Source organism: Tenrec ecaudatus, chromosome 6, assembly GCF_050624435.1.
Source record: "Tenrec ecaudatus isolate mTenEca1 chromosome 6, mTenEca1.hap1, whole genome shotgun sequence".
NCBI lineage: Eukaryota > Metazoa > Chordata > Mammalia > Afrosoricida > Tenrecidae > Tenrec > Tenrec ecaudatus.
The window spans coordinates 98921442-98939742 of NC_134535.1; the positions used below are offsets into that span (position 1 = coordinate 98921442).

General features: G+C 44.0%; 1 protein-coding gene and 1 long non-coding RNA gene across 2 annotated transcripts in view; one reads left to right on the forward strand and one right to left on the reverse strand.

Moving 5' to 3' along the window:
- Window positions 1-15709, forward strand: part of LOC142450216 (uncharacterized) — a 148900-nt gene extending 133191 nt beyond the window's left edge. The window contains exon 3 of the long non-coding RNA XR_012784920.1: window positions 12899-15709. This is a non-coding gene — a long non-coding RNA (uncharacterized LOC142450216). The remainder of the gene's footprint in view (window positions 1-12898) is intronic.
- FGD4 (FYVE, RhoGEF and PH domain containing 4) overlaps window positions 1-18301 on the reverse strand; it is a 158835-nt gene that overhangs the window by 93919 nt on the left and 46615 nt on the right. The gene's annotated exons all lie outside the window — the stretch shown is intronic.

Consider the following 18301-nt stretch of genomic DNA (forward strand, 5'->3'; position numbering starts at 1 on the left):
GTGTTCTGGAAAAAACTCCCCAGGGGACGCCTTCTCCTATTCCCTATCGCCCGCACTCTGGCCACTCCACTCTCTCCCCCCTCCTTGGCTGGCAACTCCTCCTGACTTCCCGGTAATCATCTTGACCCACCCCATGACCCCGCTCTTTCATCTTGAGCTGAAATTTCCACCTGCTCCGAGGTTTGGACCTGACCCTGCGGGCTCTAACTTTGTAGCCACACAATATCACAATACAATACACTTTCCACAAAAGAACATTCCGCCCCGGCACAGATTGCTAGAGCGCTACACAGAGTCCAACTGGAATGCCCCTCAGCTTTACCAACCACTGACTCACCTGTAACCCAGCCAGTCCGTTTCCCTCCATCTTCTCTCCTCTTCTCGCCCTGCAGAAAGCCCACACTGCAACCAACTAGGAGGCTTACCCCTTAGTAAACACAGAAAATCTCCAGAGGAAATGATTCTACTCTTGGACGTAGTTATAAAATCTGCATACCACAAATGTTAATATCCCATTTTGTATGTAAAACCAAAACCAGCAGCAGGAGCTGATGCCGACTCTTGACTCTGGCCACCCTGCCACGTGTGTCCCAGTAGACTGGTGTCACAGAATTTTCCGCGGCTGGCTTTCCTGGAGGAGACCACTGGAGCTCTGTCCAACGCGCCTCTAGTGGACTGCACCCTGCAAACTTTGGGCTGGAAGTGGGGACCATGAACCACTGGCAACACTCCACAGTAGGCAGAGTCGGACAGAACGGTACTGATGTGTACCAGGACAGCCACGGAGGCAGTTCTCTTTCATAAAGACGTGTGGAAGTAAATGCGCATCACAACTGTTGGTGGCAAGTGCGCTGTGGAACAACCCCGTAACAGAACGAAACTGCCCCACAGAGCTTCCTAGACCCTAGTCTTTTAAAAATCATTTTAATGGGGGCTCATACAACTCTTATCACAATCCATCCATCCATTGTGTCAAGTACATTTGGATACTTGTTGCCATCACCATTCTCAAAACATTTGCTTTCTACTTGAGCCCTTGCTATCAGCTCCTCATTTTCGCCTCCCTCCCCCACTATCCCTCCCTCATGAACCCTTGATAATTTATGAATTATTATCATTTACTTCTTGCCTAACACTGTCCGGTATCTCCATTCACCCACTTTTCTGTTGTCTGTTCCCCCCATGGAGGGGATTATATGTAGATCATTGTGATTGCTTCCCCTTTTTAACCCCACCTTCCCCTTACCCTTCTGGTATCGCTGGCTACTCTCATTACTGGTCCTGAGGGCTTTGTCAGTCCTGGGTTCCCTGTGTTTCCAGTTCCTATCTGTACCTGTGTACACCCTCTGGTCCAGCCAGATTTGTAAGGTAGAATTGGGATCATGATAGTGGGAGGGAGGAAGCATGTAGGAACTAGAGGAAAGCTGTATGTTTCATTGGTGCTATACTGTATCTTGACTGGCTGGTCTCCGCCCTGCGACCCTTCTCTAAGGGGATGTCCAGTTGCCTACAGATGGACTTTGGGTCTCCATTCCGCACCACCCCACATGCCCTGGATTGTAATCTCTATGGGCCCAGGTCTTTTCTCTCTTGGCATACATAACTGTGTCAGTTCAGATTGCCACACTAGGAATGTCAGCCAAGCGCTTAACCACTGTGCCACAGGGATTCCCTAAAAACACGCTAAAACCACCGACCCAAGTCCAGTACCACGGAGCTGATTCCAAGTTATACCAGCCGTACGGCGGGATTCTTCCAGGACTGTCCACCTCTATGGGCATGGACAACTCCATTTCTCCCATGCAGCGGCCGGTGAGCTGAGCTGTTCACACTACGGCAGTTCAAACCTAATGCGATAGGCACAGCCCTCCACCCCCGGCTGTTGAAAACATACCAGTTTGGTCTTTCTTTCTGCAAAGAAACACTGCTAAAAATAGAACAAATCAGTGGGTTTAAATCCCATAAGCAAGTGAAACATGTCATTTAATACGATGCTTGATATTTTTCATGAAAATGAGATTTGGATCCCTTACAGGGAGGGGGCTAGTTTTCAAATGGCTCTACAACTGATATTCTCTATGGATACCACCAGGAGTGTGTTCAAGCACAAGGCAAGACATCACTTCAGATACACCAACTTATTTATCCAGAGTGCCACAGAAATATAAGCAACCATACCTTAGGTTTTTATATTGCTCTAATGTTTAGTAGAAATGATAGAAATGATATCTGGTATTATTGAGTGGTCATCCTGAGCCAAGTAGGCACTATGCAAAGCTCTTTTCTAGCCTTATCTTATTTGAGCCTCTGAAGAATTATATGGCGGACAGTTATGTAAGCATTTTGATGTACACATTAAAGATGATTGAACTGGCAGGTTAAGTGACGAGGCCAATGTTAGATGCTGTATCTACAAATTTGTGTAGATTCTGGCTGTATCCACAGCAAGTACATTTGTGAGCACTTTCCAGATGGGCACTTTAGTTCCTAACTCTTTGCCTTTTTAGTATGAGCTCTGGTGGCATAGTGTTTAAGCCTTGGTCTGTGATCTACAAGCTCAGCAGTTTGAAACTACCAGCCACTCCATGGGAAAACAGACGGTGCTTTCTACTTCTGTAAGAGTTACGATTTCAGAAATTCACTGGGCCAGTTCTACCCTGCCCTCTAGGGTCCCTATGAGTTGGCATCAACTTGATGACAGTGAGTTTGTTTTGTTTTTATTCAATAAATAACCATATGATTATATCTCTATTATATTATAGCTACCTATTTTCACACTCATGCCAGAAGTGTTGTCTGTGCCGTGCAAGGCAAGAGGTATTGTTACAAACCACAGAAACCTTTACTGTTACAGAAAATATTGAATTGTGAAGCTATTTTTTCTTGACAAAGCCTCCATCTAGGTCTATATACTTCTGAAAGCAGTGTTTCGGTTTTCCTAACTCTTCTCCTAAAGGATTCTACAATCTCTGATTTCCGCCAAACCCAAACAGTAGTTTGGATGCCCTTGAGGGTCTCAAAGCATGCTCCCTTTGAATGCGCTTGGTGAGCTTGGGTAACCAAAAGAAGTCTGAAGGGGCAAGAGCAGGCTGTCGGGTGCCAGAGACAAGGCTTCCTGCTGAAATTCTTGTGGGACAGCCCTTGCCTCCCTTGAGAAACGCCATGATGGGAAGATACTCCCAGGGTGCAATTTTCCTGAAACATCTTCCTAAATAGCCTTGGTCATCGTCCTGTCTTCTTTGAGGAAATCTATCAAGATTGCCCATTTGAAATCACAGAAAACTAGTTGCCATAACATTCTGGGCAAACTTTTCTGCCTTGAATTTGGCTGGCCCGGCAGATCCACTTGAAGCCAGTTGTTTTGGAAGGCACCCTATAAAACCAAGACCAGTGTGTGTAGAAACATATTCAAACACCCTGTTTGAAATCAACCTGTCATGTATGTTTGAAGTGCAACTCTAGTCAGCAGTATTTTTTTACCGATCCTCATCTATATGGGCAGATAGTTTACAAAACAAAGTATGGTATTTGTCCTGATTCGTGGCCTTCAGTTCACCCAAGACCGCAGCCAGAAGCTTTGAAATACCCAGGGTGGCAAATACTCCAATTTCAAAACTTCAAGGTGAGCCAAACATGGGTCCTCATTTGCGGTCAGTGAACTACAGTGGCTGCAACAATGCGCTCACACATGATAACAAATGTAAGGATATGGCAGGGCAGGCAGAGTCCCATGCTGCCGCACATGGGATTGCTTAGTTGGAACCGACTTGATAGCACCTAGCATGCAGCAAACCGTTCAAGACAAGTGCTCCAAACTCCAGCTCTGACCCTCTTCCCACGACCCTCTGTCCCTCAGACTCCGGGCCTACTCTTGCTCTGGCTCTCATATCTGACCTGCACTTACTTAGCAAGCCTGAATGAGACCTCTCCCTGGGGACACAGTAGTTATGTGCGCTACTGCTAAGGGAGAGGCCAGTGGTTCAAATCTACCAGCCAACTGTGAGGGAAAACCATGTTTCACTTCTATAAAGGTCATTGCCCTGAAAAACCTATGGGGCATGTCTAGTTTCTACTCTGCCTACAGGGGTCCTTCTTGATTAACTCCCAAGAACTTCACCATGTGCCACCATGGCTCCCACGGGAATACCGGGGTATCAAAACCAAATTTGAGAAAAATGAAAATTTGTTTTTAATTTACCCGTGTTTTATTGACTGTGAAAAAGCATTCAACTGTGAATCCAAACAAATTCGGGTTAACACTGCCAAGAACGGAAATTTCAGAACACTCAATTGTGCAGTGGTGAAACAGAAAAAGGGGATTCTGCATGGTTTGAAAACAGGAAAGGTATGTTTCACCATACTTATTCGATCTATATGCGGAGAAATTGATCAAAAAAGCTAGGCTGCATGAAGAACATGCCATTGGGATTAAAGGACGATTCCAGAACCACCTGCAGGATGCTGGAGACATGCTGCTCACCTCACTGCAAGTGAGGAGGACTTGAAGCACTCACTGATGAAGATCAAAGGCCACACCCTTCAGTAGGGCTTACACCTTAACACGCAGCACACAAAAGTCACATAGCTGGGCCAATAAGGGACATCATAATCAGCGAGAAAATACTGAATTCAAGGATTGGTTTTATTTGGACCCATAATCAACACCCGTGGAAGCAGCCATTAAGAAACCAAAACTGTGCGGAGGGGGTCGGGGTGTGTAGTTAATGTATGGGGCAAGCGTGCTGGTGTTTTAATGAATATTTTGACATTTAAATATAGCACTAGAATCTGCTATAAAAAGTTAGGGAGTAATACATGTCCTTCTAATGAAATCTGATTTCTAATTCACTTCAAAAATCCTACCAGTCCTTCAAGAATCCTACCAATCCTATTGCATGCCACAGATTACAAGAAAGTTTGCTTGTCTTTCCAGAGATGTCCCAGAAACACTTCCCAAATTCCACCCCACCCCCCACTCAACTTGAAGACTGATGATACATGTGGATCAAGAAGCCATAAGAAAGGTTAATTCCACAAATACGTATTTAGCAATGAGAAGGCTGGGGTGCACTGCAATAGGATGTGTGACAGGCATTTGGTCAGGTCTAGAGCAGTGCTTCTCCGCCTTCCCCATGCCACGACCCTTTCACACAGCTCCTCATGTGGTGGTGACCCCCAGCCGTAACATTATTTTCATTGCTACTTCATAACTAATTATGCTACTGTTATGAACCAGAATGTAAATATCTAATATGCAGGATGCATTTTCATTGTTACAAATTTAACATAATTAAGCATAATGAAAGCATAGTAATTAATCACAAAACAATATGTAGTTATACAGTGTGATATATGTATGTGTTTTCCGATGGTCTTAGGTGACTCCTGTTAAAAAAAAAAAAAAGGTCATTCAACCCCCAAAGGTCGCGACCCACAGGTTGAGAACCGCTGGTCTAGAGCCTGCTCTTGGGGAGCTAACTCTAGACTAAGGGCCCCTCACTGAGGAATTTGCAAACCACAGCCTGCAGGCCAAATCCCACCCACCACCTGTTTTCGGCAATCAAGTTCTATGGGGAAACAGCAATACTCATGTACTCACATATTGTCTGACTGATTTTGAATGTAATGGCAGAGATAAGTATTTGCAAAAGCACCCATATGACCCACAAAAGCTCGTTCTTATAACTTGGCCCTTTGCAGAAGTTTGTAGCTCCTGATCTAAGATAGTCAATGCAACAACACATACTTTTTCAGTTTTGTCCCCTACTAGGACTGTGACCTGGAACAAGTCAAAGTTGTAGGTGTCCAAATCATAGGCTTAACCAAGCATAGCTGAGCTTATAAAATACTGACATTTATTTAGTAAATTAACAGTTTTATAGGCATGCTAAAACTTTGCGAGCCAGTAGGCCACGCAATGTTAACCACCTCTCTAAAATCATGCTTGGTCAGTGGTTTTGAACCGTGGATGCTCGTTAGAGCATTTCTCCCCTCCCCATGTACTTAAAAAAAAAAGAAAACCACAGTGCCGTACTGCTTCTTAACCGAATTATATTAGAATATATTTGGGGGGTGGAAATAGGGGTGGCAGTCAAGGTTGAGAAGCATTGCTCTTAGTGTTCAGTTAACAGGCTTGAATCAACTTATCACCTACAATCAAAAGAGCACGATGGAAAGAAGTTCATCATTTTGAGCTACACTAAAATTCTATATAGGGTGGAGGCACCCTGCAGAAAGACCAATTTCTTTCAACAGAAAAGATTTAGGCCCAAGTGTCATGTAACTCTTGTTTAAACAGAGGCCTTCTTCACAATTACTGTTATAGGTAAAACTTACATTTTGGGATCTACTGAAGAATAAAAGGGGAGATGGAGTTCCAGTAGCACCGTAATAGTGAAGCGCTCACCTGCAAACCAAACAGTTGGAGGTTTAAACTCACCCCATGGGCTCCATGTTTGTAAAGTCACCACCATCTGCTCTGTACGGCTAACAGGCTAGCAAACCCTACGGAGCAGTTCTACTCTGCTGCATTGAGTTGCCATGGTTCTGAATCAACTCAACTGAAAAATTCCTAGATACCCTATCTAATCAGGAGTCTTGAGATTCAAAACTGAAACTCACTGCCATCAAGTGAGGCTGTTTCGGTGACTGGAACTCTTTACTGGAGTAGAAAGCTCCGTCTTTCTCCAGAGAAGCGGTTGGTGGATTTGAACTGCTGACTTCTGAGTTGGTCATCCAACTCAGAGAGCCCTAAGCGGGGGGTTATTTCTGGCTGACAGCATGAAAAGCTTTGCTTTGAAAGGGGGGGCTTCAAAAGGAGAATCAACTTTTTATTGACTCCACAAACTTTAAAAGAAATCTAAACAGTTGTAAGAAAGGACTGGATGATTAAAAAAGTGGGATTTTTTGCAAAGAGCGCTCGCCAACTCATTTATTCAAATGTCTGGTTTGAAAATTAACCTAAATCTTGGCTCCTTCCTCTTCTCTCAACCCACCATGGCAAATTATTTTCCATTTATTTACAACAAATTATGTGCAGATCCACAGAGGGGAAAAAATCAAATTGTTCACGGTTTCAAAAAGTACTGTTGTTATTACAGGTACTCTCCAGATTACGAATTAGTTCAATACCCGTCCTTAGGTAAAATTTGTACACAAGTCAGTAGAATGTCTTCCTTAGTATGTGGGTACCTTATCTGCATTAAAACTTCAGGACTTCCAGGTGCACTAAGCAGAGTCACGACGAGTGAAGTGTTGATGCAACAGGTAAAGCAACACTCAACTGTTATTAGGCGTCATTGTTAGGTACCACAAAATTTTACTATTAAACAACCCCTGGAACAAACCTACTGTAACTATGGGTTGGACTACTGTGTTTTCTGCATTATTGGGAAAACTGCATCCTCTTTAGATGTCAGCAGCCCCAGACATTGCTCATAGTTCATTTTTCTGAGCTTGTTTTCTCTAAATCCCAACTCCAGCAGCTACCACGCCCCAGCCGAGTACCGGTTTCTATAAACTAACTTCTGTAGTCTGCTGCCGACTTCAGTTTCTCCCTGATTGCTATTGCCCTGCCTTCTGGGTTCACCTTGCCTTGCAGTGAGGGGTACCATTCATTCACTTTGTTTTTACACCTAAATTTAGCTTCACTGCCGTAACAGGTAAAATGAGCTTTGCTGAGAAGGACAGTTCCTTAGACCCGGCTAGTCGTTCAACCAGAAACTACTGTTTTCAATGCAGTCGCACTGTCCCTCAGGCCCCCCAGTCAGCATCAGCCCAGCCCGCTGTGAGAAACAAGGCCATGTTTATCTGAGAAGTACTTTTTTTTTTCTTTCCAGAGAGAAGAGGGTATGTTAGTAAAGTTAGAGGTCAAAAGGTCAAAGTTTTGTCATGGCTAATTATTTACTTTGTGATTGTGGGAAAGTTAGTTAACTTCCTTATAAATTAGAGAAACATTTTAAAAGTTTAAGTCAAATGGCTTAGGCACAGACAGCTGACGGGACCATCACAAACCTAGTGTTTACCCCGGCAATTTAAAATCCACTTCTGCCAAATTCAAAACCTACTGCCATCAAATTGACTCCAACTCACAGTGATCCTATAAAGAGTTTCCGAGTGTATATATCTTTATGTGAGCAACAACCTCATCTTTCTGCATGGAGTGACTGGTGAGTTTGAACTACTGAATATGAATAACTTAATGCGTACCCCACCATGCCATCAGGGCGCCTTTCAGACCAACTGAAGGACCCTAACACAGACTTACTGACGGCCCATCGCAACTCACCACTTTTACATAATCGCTCTGAAGAAAACATTCATAGACATCACGTGTTATTGGAAGTTTAATATTTAGCAGCTTACAAAATATTCAGCAATTAAAATGGCAAGAAAAGAAAAAGGCTAGTCCTGTATTTGTTGTGCTTCCTCTGCGGCCGGCCAACCCGCAGGCTTCCCCTCCTCTCCTCGCCAGGCCACACTAGCATTGTGTTAGCTTCCCACCTTGCAGGGGTTCTTCCGGGAACCCAGAATGCAAACAGCAAGCGCTTAACTTGCTTATGCATCCATCACTGCCAATGTGTTCTCCGGCTCAGAGAAGACAGAAAGGAGCGAAGAAGAAAACCATACGCCCATTCATCAATGATCGCTACCTTTCTAAGTCATGTTCAGTGCAAGGGAAAAGTTTTGAGGATTTTATTCATTCAATAATGAAAGCACTCTGTGACTCCCCTGTTTAAAATCCTCTAAGGACAAGGCTCCTAGAACAGAACAAAACAACTCTGGCTCGCTTAAGGGGCCCACGGCTGTCAGAATTGGCCGATCAAAGGGAGCTTCATCTTCCTCTGCTCACAAGACCGTGCCTTTAATGCTCTGGACACTTTTGTTCCTCTGGCTTCTCTGCCGGCACACAACAGTCTTCCCACATCCCCTTCTTTCTTTGTCTAGTGTCCTCCCTGAGGGGCTATTCTTTAAATGCTTTCCAGTAAGACCTACTTCCAATGTCACCTTTTTTTAGGGGGGGGGGCGCGACGCGGGGGAGGATTTCCTTAGTTCATTGGTCTCTAATTTTTCTATTCTCTGAACGCGAGTTTTGTGCCGATACTATAGCACGTGCCATGCAGAGGCACAGTTGTAGAGATGTTGAGTGAGAGAAACACTTGAGCTTTCTGAGGGCAGTGTGTTAGATGAAAAGCTTTGGATTTAGTCTTGTGGACACAGACAGAGCCCTGTGGGAGCGTTGGGTCAACACCGGCTGCTAAACTAAAGGTTGACAGTGCAAACTCACCCACGGGCTCCACAGAAGATGGGAATTGTTGACCTACCCTGGACGGATTACAGCCTAGAGCATCTGGTGGACAGTCAAATGCCACCTAACACTATGAAGCATGTCACGGTCGTTGGCCTGCATTTAAATAGGCTACCAATTTTAGACTAAAGGTCCTCTTTGGTTAATATTTTTATTCATTAAGTGCTATTTCACACTCCAGAGAAAATAAATGAACTTAATTACTGGGAAATATATAAGAAGACATAGTGGCGGTATACCTTAAGCACTAAGCTCCCCCTTAACAATTATTAGGCAGCTTATGCTTACAATAGGAAAAATAATTTTAAAAGGTACTTTTCAAACCCTGTACATACTATAATCAAAATAGATTCCATATTTCTAAGAAGCCATGTGACATAATTGTATATTATCATTCAGATCAAGCACATGATTATATAGCAAATAAAAAATCCATAGATGTTAACTACCGGTTAGAGATTTTTAAAATACAGAGCAATTTCCAATTATCCAGCTGAATTTCAAAAGGAACTGCACGAAGCATAATACACAAATAATACATGTTAACTGAGGCCCTCCTTTTCTACTCTTTCAAATCAAACTTTGCAAGAACCACAACAGGAAAAGTTTCTAGATTGTTACATTTTATTCTATTTTACTTCCTTACCTAACTCCACACTATAAAAGTATGTAAAAGAGTGAAATGCCGGAGGAGAAAAAGCAAACATTTTGTAGTGTAAAAAAAAGAGGAATGCTTCAGTGTGAATTCCCTGCATGAGCACTGGCCTGAGAGAGGGCAGATCATATTTAAGCAGTCTGTTGACAGCATTGGGAGCCGTGGTGGCACAGCGGGTTAAGCACCCGCCGCTGATGAGGTCGTCGGCTTCTGTCAAGAAACTTCCGAAGCCCCTCGGAGCAGTTCCACTCTGCCCCCTGTTGGGTCACCATGTGTCAGAGTTGACTGGCTGGCCATGGATTTCTGGATTCCACTAGCATCAGAAACATAGCATCTTATAATAACTGCGGAGGCTTCGTCTTTGTTAGTACTTTTCAGTGATGAGCACAAAACTAAGTCAATTGGGAAACAAAGATGAAAGAGTAAATCTAATACGGATTACATAAAGATAATATAAGCAGGACTCCATGTGGTCTCATGACCATTGCCCTAAATTTAAGTGATCCACTGTAATCCAAAGAGGGACCCAAAAGCTCTCCTTTGCTAGACAGAAGTCTTGGTGAAGTCTCTCAAGAGAAATCGAATCCACAGCGAAGTACAAAGGAAAGAAATTTGCGCCTATTCTCATCCGCATGGTGACAGCCTCCGAGAAGGACCGCGCATGTTTAAAATCACACCAAACGTCCCCCTTCTTTCCCGGTCTCATCTCAGCCTCCTCACAATCTCCTCCATGCAAACGGCTCCCCAAGTATTCCCGTTTCATATTTCAAAGATTCCCCTAGCTCTATTCTTTCTCACAATAAAACCCACTCATTAACTCATCCGGAATCATTTATGGAACTCATGGGTGGGTTACAAAGGGACTGTCCATCTCCCCCTCCACTACTGTCTCAAAAACAAAGCCAAACTCACTGCCATTGAGTCGGTCCCAACTCCCACCGGTCTTAGGACGGAGTGCAACTGCCCCAGTGGGTCACGGAGGCTGTAAAGATCGACAGACAGGAAGTCTCATCTTTCTCCCTCACAACAGCTTGTGGTTTTCAACAACTCATCTTGAATTTAGCAGCCTAACTCATAACCCACTACCCCACCAGGGCCTCTTACTGTCTCCGTTCTTCGTAATGTAGACCAATCTCGACTTGCACGCTTCCAAAGGGAAGAAATGAACAAAGATATTTATTCCTTTAAAAAAAAACTGCGCATGTCCACACCACACAACCCCCTTCCCTAATTCAAATGAAACATGAATTTTTTTTAAAAAAAAGAACCATGGGAAGGAAAAGGGGAATGTTGAAAATATAATTGATTTCTCTTAAATTCTTGCTCATTTAACTCTAGATTTTCCAATAATAAAGGAGACATGAGTATCACTCACTGCCGTCAAGTTGATTCTGACACATGGCTACCCTATTGGACAGCATAGGACTGATCCTGTAGGACGCCAGGACTAACTCTATGGGAGTGGAAAGCCTCATCTTTCTCCAGCGGAGCGGATGGAGGGTTGGCAGGACTGACCTTGCAGTTAGCAGCCCAACCTAGGGACATAGTGCCAATGGGTCAAGAAAGCCCTGCGCATATTTGGGGGACTTGCCTATCCAGAGGATCAAACTGAAGAAGTGCTGAGGTGGGAGCCCCCGTGAGGAGCTCAAGGACCAGCAGCATGGCTCCCCAGCGAGGGGCATATCTGGGGTGAGCTTAAGGAGTGCAGAAGGTATGGATTTGGGGAAGGTCAAACCCGGCCTTGCTCTTCAGAGAACAAGAGCCTTTCTTTTGAGACAGGAGTCCACGAAAAGGGTTGTGGACAAAGGAGCGACAATGACCTGTTGTAAAGGATCACTCAGCTGCTGGGTAGAGAAGACACCTCAGTTGGTCTAGGTCAGAGCCCTCAACTTGGTGGCAACTGGATTTTGTTTGTGTTCGGGTTAGCTGGCCAGCTGTTTGAAGAATCCAGGGAGAAGGTGGGTGGGGCTTGAAGCAGAGTAATCAAATGGAGATGACGCAACTTGGTTAGAACTTGATATAGTTGGGACCCAAGCAACATTTTTCAGGAGATAGGATTCAGGGAGATTAAGTAAAGCTTCTGGCCCAAGCATAAGGAACAATCATTGCTACGTATGCAGGGGGCTGTGCTCTAAAGTATTCTTTTGGTTTTTTTAATTGCTTTTAAAGTTAATTTTGATTTTTGTATCTTTAATGTTTTTCTCCCCCTTCCTCCTGAGACAGTTTTTATATTTTACTTGAACAATGTGTCTGTGCTCTATGTCTAGTGGGGGTAGGGCAAGGACCTGTTAATACTAGTCTCATACATCATTTTTATACACTTGTGGCAGATGTGGCAGAGCAGCCTCTTTGGAAGACGGCATTTCTTTCCCTGGCCTTCGGCCTGCCTGTTTCTGGAGTGTGTGTCCCCACCACCCCCGCCCCACTGCTCCCCAGGAAGAATGAACCACTGGGGACCCACAGCTTTGCTCCCTCCTCTCCCCTCATTAAAATGCACAATAGATGCATTTGTCATCAAAGCAGACTGTCAGGAGATAGTTGATAAGGGAAAAGGCGCTGGATTCTTGGACCATACCTCCCAAGAATTACAAAGCAGTTCTTACTGATCCACTCACTGTTTTTCGCATTTCGAATTTCAGGAGAAAGGAGTTGACCTACACACTAAGATTTTTAAAAAGTTCTTTCTCCATGTCACTGTGAAAGTTTTACAAACAACTCCACTAAAGATGCATCTTCTAAAATGTTCTCAGGGATAAAATAGCCCAATAGGATGGGCAGGAAGTACTACAGTACTATCTTTAGTTTAAAAAACTCAAAAGGAATTTCCAAAACCACATCATTGTAAAAGGCCACTCCATACAGGGAGTTGGGGGTGGGAACCATCTCCTGCACATTCATCCCCGAGTCTCTTTCATCCCCATCTTCTTCCTTTCCAGTTGCAGTTGACAGTTGCTTTTAGAGGAATGAGATATGCCTGTGACCTTGAAAACGGATTCTCTCCAGTCACTCTAAACTGCTGGATGATGGAATGAGAAAGGACAGGAGCTACTTCACGAAAAAGGAATTTCCACTGATGGAGCGAGAAAGACTGCTTTCCTTTTGCTACATTTCTTTTCTCTTAAAAAACTAGAGCAAAAATGTCTTATTCAGAGACCAATGCTAACTCACTTGAATCCTGAACTTTATTCAAGGATTGTAGAAACCTTGCAAAAGAATCTATGCTGTGCACGGAAGATGGAGGGGGCCGGAATGTACCGGGCTGTTTGTGGTCCAGAGCCAGCCAGGGCAGAAGGGTCAAGGTTTGCTTGCCTTAGCTTCCCTGCTGCAGGGCAATGACCAACCCAACCCACCCCTCCAAAGCTGACACCACAAGGAAGAGAATCTCAGTGGCATGGATGACACCTAGGTTCAAAGGGTCAGTTCATCTTGTTTAGCAACAAAGGCATTTCAGGGAGGCTTACTGCCCAGCAGAAACAACGGCGACACAAAATGAACCGATTCCAGCTTTTTAAAATACCTTAGCATACGTTTCCTCTCAACATGATGAAATTTCTACCACTCACAATTTCAGCCCGGCTTCAAAGTCAAGTTCTCATTAATACCTTCTTTGTAGATCATTCCAGAAATCACAGCGACTTTCTCTTAGTAATGTCTAATAAATACACTCAGGCCTGTCCCTCACTTGTATCTTTTAAGGAAAAACAAGTCATACCAACTCCCGTAAACTTCTCTGCCAAAACATTTCTTTTTAAAGGAAAAACAGAGCTGTGCCCACACGGCAGCACTAGAAAAGGGTGAGTGGTGAACATGGACTTTGCTTTGTTCACACCAGAAAGGAAAGGAAAAACCTCCCCTTTCTTTCTCCGCACTCCTCTCAGTAACTAGCTCCTTTCAGACTTCGCTGATGTTAATAAGAACCGGATAGAAAAGCAGAACTTGGCTATCTCAGAAGCAGCCTCCTGAGGTGCCCCTGAATAAAAGGAACGTGAGCCACTCCGTAGCTTTCCCACACAATCAAACTCTGCCACTGACAGGCTCTCAGCACACAGGCTTCAGCAGTGCCCCGACACTGCACAAGCAGAACCAAACATGAAAACACCACCAGGAAATGAAACGACTCACCTTTATCAGTGGACATGATGTCAGGCTAAGCTGGCTTGATAAGGAAATATTAGGCGTTACTCTTTTAAGGTTCATGTGGTAAAATCTCACTCCTGCTATAAAGGCTCGGGGAGGCTAGAGATGAAAGAGGACCAGCCAGGCACTCGACCGGTGCAATGTCACTTCATTGCATTCTCAGACAACCTCCTGCAGAATATGCCACACCTCCCCAGGGGAAGAGCTGCTGCCTTTTTTTTTCACCGGACTGTGTGTGTGTGTGTGTGTGTGTGTGTGTGTGTGTGTGTGTGAATGTGCGCGCGCGCAGGATGCAGAGACTTCTATTTATTGCAGCAAAATAAACAACAGAGGTTTATGGGACCTTCATCTGCACCAGAAATACAGTTGGGAATAGGATGGCTTAAGAACTGACTGGTGCCTGGACATTCGTAATGGTCTAAAAACGCTACCATGAAAACCGCTCGTTCCATTTTAACTTGGTCCAGGCTTTGGGCCAAAGAGGTGATAGATTCGGTTTCACAGGCTTAAAATGCTAAAACCTCATTTAAATGATCTTAGAAATGCTACTCCCCGATTATTACCAATCTCTATCACAGCTTATGGATTCGTGTCAATAAATGGTACAAGCATCTCCTAAGAAAACCAAACTTTGCATGTTATTTCAGAACAATGCTTTTAACTGGCAAGGTTGTTTTTAAAAGTTTTATCTTTACAGGCTTAGATCAATGTTCTTCATTGCTCTTGTAATCTTGGGAATTAGAAAATTGAGGATGACAAAATGGAAATCTTTATAAAACCACAATGTAGTCAACTGGCTGTGGGCCTCCCCTCCTCTTCACCCTGTGTCCCAGGGACAGTGGGGTGCAAACTCTAGGGCCAACAGTCACCTGACAAGCTTGCTCAGAGAAGACAGGTAGCTGGGTGCCTTCTCCAGAACTGGAGGCACTGGGTCCATGACGGAGCCGCAGGTTGGCATTTTTAACAGGCTCCCAGGTGATGATTGCTGGCATAACACTCCACTTTGAGAACCACTTGCTCAGCGCTGACGTCCTGACTCATTCACCGATGGATGGCTCAGTCACATACCTGCTAGGAATGACTACTGCACAAGGCTCAGGATGAGGCAAGAAGATGGATTCTTTCACTTCAGTACATTCACCTGGGACTCTTGTGGCAATTTCTAACCAGCTCAACAGGAAATGGAAATTACCAGGAGGTTGGGATTATCCAGTTTAATAAAAGAAATGTGCATACAATTCCAGAATAACTTTCTAAATTAATCTGAACTGGAAATTAGCCCATGGAGAATAGGAGTCAAAGAAAAAGAGACCTAAATTATCTTTTATTTTCTCCCTCAATTCCAACCATGTGTGTTTCAATTTCACCTTGGCTGGGAAGTGGCTTAGTTTTCATTGCGAGACCATTTGGCCTGGGCACATTTTGGTTAATTTAAAAAACAGAATGTTTCCCTGTTGCAAAAATTCTGGTTTTTTCTAACTTTTTGATGGCAATATTTAAATTGCAGTCTCGGGTCTGGTTTTCAAACAATCATCTTTCCTTTTATATTTTTTTAGCTAACATTTATTCTGTGCCAGGTGCTACGTGGACACTTTCCACGTGGTCTGTGTCTCCGGATTTTCACAACTTTTCCATCATATAATGCTTTACAGCCATTTTTTAGAAGAGAAACCTGGGCCACGAAGTAAAAATCCCTCTGCAGCCACACTGATCCTGAGACAGGCTTCAGGACATGGACTTCCCCAATGAGAAGATAAACTGGAATTCACTTTCAGTCTTCCGAGAGGAGAGCCAGAATAACAAAACATGCTTTCCAGCTAGGAAATGCCCATTAAAAAGAAAATAACCCAAAAAATAAAGATAAAAATATAACATTGCTTATCTCTCCACTGTCCACAAGCGGATAACCAGCAGCCTTACCACAAGTTTAAAAGCAAACTCTAAGTTACTAGTAGCAGCCAGGTACACTGGTAGGTACATGCAAACACTTAGTGTATGATCCAGCAATCCAACCCATAGGACTTGTCTATGAAATAAACACACCCATATGAATGTTTACTGGGGTTTATTCATAACCATCCTAATCTGGAAACAACCAAATCCCCCTTTATCTGGGTACACAAACTGTGGCATTGTCCATATAAGGGCATCCTATTTAGCAATAAAAATGAACTAAGGACACACGCATATAAGCTGGAAAAAAGCCAGACTTGAAAGATTACCGTATATACTTGAGTATAAGCCAACCCGAATATCAGTCGAGGAACTATTTTACCACAAAAACTGCATTAAAAATGTGCTGAAAAACTCAGTTGACATACAAGTATATATGGTAGGTACGTGTGACTTCAAATGACCACGTGATGCTGAAGCAGGAAGTTCTCCTCAAACTAGGGTTTCTGGATGAAATGGGAACATTCCAAATGAAAATGCAGCCTACTCTGGGTCCTCAATCGATGCCATTACTTTTCTGCTTTGAAAGCTCAGAGAGTACACAACTTCCCGGTGGCACGAGGGTAGAGCTATTGTTAACACGGTGAAACATATTGTTCAGGGGGGAAAACCATGTCTGAAATGTTACCTGGCTTTAATAATTCTCTTTCACTAAAATATATAATCCCAGAGAATAAAAATACTGTCTTCTAAATGGAATTATGCAACTGGTCGCCATTCGCCAATTCACAGCCTGTCTGATTTTATGTACAAGGATCCCTTGCATCCCCGTCACCCCTCCCCACAGCTCAACTGTAAACAGAATTCTCTTTCAGCAACATTCCCCTCATCTTGGTCCGCTTAAGAATATGAAGTAAATAAGGGGAAAGATGGCAATGAAATAAGCATGAAAACAGCCAATGCAGCCAACAGAACATCGTGGGAATTTCTCCTGCGATACTAGCCTGCAGAGATGTCTTCGCTGGCCTCGGGAGGAAGTAACTGCTGATATGTGTGGTGTCCCTAGCGGAGCCAAGGACTGTCAAGCCAGTTCCTGGTTGCAACCTGCCTGTCTAGACCCGATGGTACGGGCTGGGCTCCTCCCAGGGAGCTCTGCCGCAATCAAACCTAACGTCCATCACATCTATCTGCAAGAGCACTATTTAACGGAAAGAGTTTTTAATCTGAGAGCTTGCCAAGTACCAGTGACGGTGCCGGAGACAGAGTTATGTTTTCGACTGCAAAGTGATGTGTCCAGTTTGAAAGAACAAACTTAAAAAACCCAAACACAATGATATTGATAAAAAATAAGAATACTACCACTTCTCCTACTTTATTCCCAGGAGACAAAGCCACCCATTTTGAGATGGAGGAGACAAAGAAAAATGTTTTCTTTTCATAAATTTCCACAGGAACCGAACTGTTATTTTTTCCAACTCCAAAATAACCACACAGCTTCCAAAAAGCCTCCTCTGGGGCATTAGGCCAACACAACGTAAGGCTCTGCCCTTGCCGGATGGAAGGACAGGGTGCCACCAGCCAACGTGGGGGAGCAGGGGAGGAAGACTCATTTCTCTAGTTTTGAGCAGTTGCCCGATCCGCTTTCTTCTAATGGTTGCTGTCACCTGGTGCGGCGGAGTTCATGCTAACTCCCGGCAGCCCCTGTGGCAGAGTGACGTAGCCCCAGAGGGTTTTCTTGGCTGTAATCTTAACCGAAGGAGTCACCACCAGGCCTTTCTCCTGCTGCACTGATGTAGGTTAGTGGCTGAGCACTCAACCATTGCACCATCAAGGATCTTTTTAAAAATTACTGCCTTCCTCACCCCCAAGACCCTAATGTATCCATGGCTGGTATAATAGCAAGCTTAAGTCTTTTGTTTTGGTCTGAAGGTTCTGAAAGGCCCAAATCAGGATGAAGAAACAAACAAACAAAAAAATTCATTGCCATCAAGTGGATGCCGACTCAAAACGATTCTATAGGAAGAGGTAGAAAGTCCAGGAGTTTCCAAGCCTGCAACTGAGCATGGACGCAGAGCGCTCCGTCTGTCTCCCAAGGAAATGTCTATCACAGCCAACTTGTTTCCACCATACCACCAAGGGAGGAAGAAAAAATACCTCTCAATACATCTGATATCTTGCTATCTTGGTAAACCATCCAATCTATTTATCTCCCCCCCCCTCCCCCGATAATGCCATTTAAAACAGGCCGTTCCCTTTTTGATACACTCTCCAATAAAGAAAACCCCACACCAAGACAGAATACTGGTAGA